The sequence below is a fragment of the Eumetopias jubatus genome, unplaced genomic scaffold (assembly GCF_037043125.1).
Source record: "Eumetopias jubatus isolate StellerSeaLion01/CBP00866 unplaced genomic scaffold, mEumJub1_p1.0 scaffold_3, whole genome shotgun sequence".
Taxonomy (NCBI): domain Eukaryota; kingdom Metazoa; phylum Chordata; class Mammalia; order Carnivora; family Otariidae; genus Eumetopias; species Eumetopias jubatus.
The window spans coordinates 45,050,229-45,054,934 of record NW_028274809.1 but is presented as its reverse complement, the minus strand read 5'-3'; the positions used below and the strand labels follow the sequence as shown (position 1 = coordinate 45,054,934).

The 4,706-nt window shown below is 36.8% G+C and overlaps 1 pseudogene; it reads left to right on the top strand.

Annotated features, from left to right (window-relative positions):
- Nucleotides 1-757: 757 nt before the first annotated feature.
- Nucleotides 758-893, top strand: LOC114226004 (small nucleolar RNA U3; annotated as a pseudogene).
- Nucleotides 894-4,706: the final 3,813 nt, after the last annotated feature.

The following is a 4,706-nucleotide window of genomic DNA, read 5'->3' as shown; positions in this document are numbered from 1 at the left end:
AATCTACAAAAGTTCCTATTGTTAATATCACACTTAATGGTTAATGACTGATTGCTTTCCCCCTAAGATTAGGAATAAGGAAAAGATGTGTGTTCTCCCTACTCCTAGTCAGCACCATACTAGAGGTTCTAGCCAGTGTAATCAGACAAGAAAAAGAAATAAAACTGTTTATTCACAGACAACATAATTTTCTACATAGAAAATCCTGAGGTAGCTACAGAAAGGTTTCTAGAATAAGTGGGTTTAGTAAGGTCACAAGACACAAGATCAATCCACAAAATCAATCATATTTGCATAGATTAGCAATGAACAATTGGAAAATAAAATAATAACCCAAAACTACCATTTACAATACCACCAAAACCCATAAAATATCTAGGCATAAATAGGTGCTAAGGTATGTATTGCCGAATAGGTGCAAAATATGTATGTGGAAAAATAGAAAATACTCATGACATAAGTAAAAAAGACCTAAGTAAATGGAAATATATACTGTGATCATGGACTTGAAGACTCAATATTAGTTATATGTCAATTCCTAATCTTGATCAGGATCTCTTCAATGCTATTCTAATCAAAATTCCAGTAGAGGTTTTGGTAGAGATCAACAATTGGTTTTAAAATATATATGGAAAAGCAAATAAGCTAGATATAGTCAAGACAATTTTAGTAAAGAAGAACAAAATTGGAGAACTCACCCTACCTGATTTCAAGTCTTGCTGTTGACCTACGGTAATCAAGACAGTGGACAATGGGACACAAGTAAGAGGTGTGGTGTTCTCTAATGAGCATGAAGCAGCTCTAGCTGTTAATTTCTGCAACTGCTTTTTGCCACTGATGATCGTTCTTCTCTTCCTGTGGGACCACGAGAGGGAAAGGATGCAGTCTGAGTGGTTTCTGAACAAAAAAAACAAAAACAAAAACAGTGTGGTACTGGAGAAAGTACAGATATTAAATCAATGGAATAAAATTGTCAGTAATAGATTCATATGTATATGAACAACTGATTTTTTATAAGGTTTTAAAGGCAATTCAGAATATAAATAGTTTTCAAAAAATAGTACCAGAACATTTGGATATACATAGCAAAAAAAAATGAAGATTGATCCATATTTCATGCCCATTATAAAAACTGACTCAAAATGCATTATAGGACTAAATGTAAAATCTCAAACTATTACACTTCTAGGAAAAAAAATCAATAAATAGGACTTCATTAAAATTAAGACCTGCTCTTTGAAAGACATTGTGAAGAATAAAAAGATCAGTCATAAACTGGGAGAATATATTTGCAAATCACATATTTGACATAGGACTTATCTGGAATATAAAAGGACACTCAAAACTCAATAGTGGGACACATACAACCCAATTTAAAATAAGCAGAAGATGTAGATTGCTCTAGGTAGCATTGACATCTTCACAATATTTGTTCTTCTAATCCATGAGCATGGAACGTTTTTCCATTTTTTTTGTGTCTTCCTCAATTTCTTTCATGAGTATTTTATAGTTTTCTGAGTACAGATTCTTTGCCTCTTTGGTTAGATTTATTCCTAGGTATCTTATGGTTTTAGGTGCAATTGTAAATGGGATCGACTCCTTAATTTCTCTTCCTTCTGTCTTGTTGTTAGTGTATAGAAATGCAACTGATTTCTGTGCATTGATTTTATATCCTGCCACTTTACTGAATTCCTGTATGAGTTCTAGCAGTTTTGGGGTGGAGTCTTTTGGGTTTTCCACATAAAGTACCATATCATCTGCAAAGAGTGAGAGTTTGACTTCTTCTTTGCTGATTCAGATGCTTTTTATTTCTTTTTGTTGTCTGATTGCTGTGGCTAGGACTTCTAGTACTATGTTGAATAGCAGTGGTGATAGTGGACATCCCTGCCGTGTTCCTGACCTTAAGGGGAAAGCTTTCAGTTTTTCCCCATTGAGAATGGTATTTGCTGTGGGTTTTTCATAGATGGATTTTATGATATTGAGGTATGTACCCTCTATCCCTACACTGTGAAGAGTTTTAATCAAGAAAGAATGCTGTACTGTCAAATGCTTTTTCTGCACCTGTTGAGAGGGTCATATGGTTCTTGTTCTTTTTATTATTAATGTATTGTATCACATTGATTGATTTGTGGATGTTGAACCTACCTGGCAGCCCAGAAATAAATTCCACTTGGTCGAGGTGAATAATCCTTTTAAAGTACTGTTGGATCCTACTGGCTAGTATTTTAGTGAGAATTTTTGCATCCATGTTTATCAGGGATATTGGTCTGTAATTCTCCTGTTTGATGGGGTTTTTGTTTGATTTTGGGATCAAGGTAATGCTGGCCTCATAAAACGAGTTTGGAAGTTTTCCTTCCATTTCTATTTTTTGGAACAGTTTCAGAAGAATAGGTATTAATTCTTCTTTAAATGTTTGGTAGAATTCCACCGGGAAGCCATCTGGCCCTGGGCTATCAAAATAACATCAACTTTTTTCAAAGAAAAGGGACAAATAATCCTAAAATTTGTATGGAACCAGAAAAGACCCTGAATAGCCAGAGGAATGTTGAAAAAGAAAAGCAAAGCTGTTGGCATCACAATTCCAGACTTCAGGCTCTCTTACAAAGCTGTAATCATCAAGACAGTATGGTACTGGCACAAAAACAGACACATAGATCAATGGAACAGAATAGAGAGCCCAGAAATGGACCCTCAACTCTATGGTCAACTCATCTTTGACAAAGCAGGAAAGAATGTCCAATGGAAAAAAGAAGTCTCTTCAACAAATGGTGTTGGGAAAATTGGACAGCCACATGCAGAAGAATGAAACTGGACCAGTTCCTTACACCACACACAAAAATAAACTCAAAATGGATGAAAGACCTAAATGTGAGATAGGAGTCCATCAAAATCCTAGAGGAGAACACAAGCAGCAACCTCTTCAACCTCAGCCGCAGCAACTTCTTCCTAGAAATACCACCAAAGGCAAGGGAGGCAAGGGCAAAAATGAATTATTGGGACTTCATCAAGATAAAAAGCTTTTGCACAGCAAAGGAGTCATCAAAACCAAAAGACAACCGACAGAATGGGAGAGGATATTTGCAAATGACATACGAGATAAAGGGCTAGTATCCAAAATCTATAAAGAACTTATCAAACTCAACACCCAAAGAACAAAGAATCCAATCAAGAAATGGGCAGAAGACATGGACAGACATTTTTCCAAAGAAGACATCCAAATGGCCAACAGACACATGAAAAAGTGCTCAACATTGCTCATCATCAGGGACATCCAAATCAAAACCTCAATGAGATACCACCTCATACTAGTCAGAATGTCTAAAATTAACAAGTCAGGAAACAACAGATGTTGGCAAGGGTGTGGAGAAAGGGGAACCCTCCTACACTGTTGGTGGAAATGCAAGGTGGTGCAGCCACTCTGGAAAACAGTACGGAGGCTCCTCAAAAAGTTGAAAATAGAGCTACCCTACGACCCAGCAATTGCACTACCAGGTATTTACCCCAAAGGTACAAATGTAGTGATATGAAGGGGTACGTGTACCCCAATGTTTATAGCAGCAATGTCCACAACAGCCAAACTATGGAAAGAGCCATGATGTCCATCAACAGATGAATGGATAAAGAAGTTGTGGTATATATATATACAATGGAATATTATGCAGCCATCAAAAAAACCCCAAGATCATGCCATTTGCAATGATATGGATGAACTAGAGGGTATTATCCTAAGCGAAATAAGTCAATTAGAGAAAGACATGTATCATATGAACTCACTGATACGAGGAATTCTTAATCTCAGGAAACAAACTGAGGGTTGCTGGAGTGGTGGGGGGTGGGAGGGATGGAGTGGCTGGGTGATAGACATTGAGGAGGGTACGTGCTCTGGTGAGCACTGTGAATTGTGCAAAACTGTTGAATCACAGATCTGTACCTCTGAAACAAATAATGCAATATATGTTAAGAGAAAAAAAAAAAGAAGATAGCAGGAGGGGAAGAATGAAGGGGGGTAAATCGGAGGGGGAGACAAACCATGAGAGACGATGGACTCTGAAAAACAAACTGAGGGTTCTAGAGGGGAGGGGGGTGGGGGGATGGGTTAGCCTGGTGATGGGTATTAAAGAGGGCACGTTCTGCGTGGAGCACTGGGTGTTATGCACAAACAATGAATCATGGAACACTACATCAAAAACTAATGATGTAATGTATGGTGACTAACATAACAATAAAAAAATAAAAAAAAAACCTCACATTGATTCCAAGACCAGAGGAGTTCACAGATAAATTCTACCAAACACTTAAAAAAGAGTTAATACCTATTATTCTCAAACTATCCCAAAAAAACAAAAGAGAAAGGAAAGCTTCTAAATACATTCTATAAGACTATCATCTCCCTGATACCCAAATCAGGCAAACACACTACAAAAAAAAAAAAGAAAACTACATGAACAAGATGCAAAAATTCTCAAAATATCAACAAACTGCATTCAACAATACACTGAAAGGATCATTCATGGTGATCAAGTGGAATTGATTCTGGGGATGGTGAAAGAGGTTTCTGAAGCTGAGTGATGCGTACATTGCAGAACTAAGTGGTGTTTACACTTCTCTCTGCTTCTGTATGCTTTTAATATCTGTAATAGAAAGTGAAAATATCTTAAGAATGACAATATATTGCTTAATGCACTTAATGGCACTAAATTGTACAC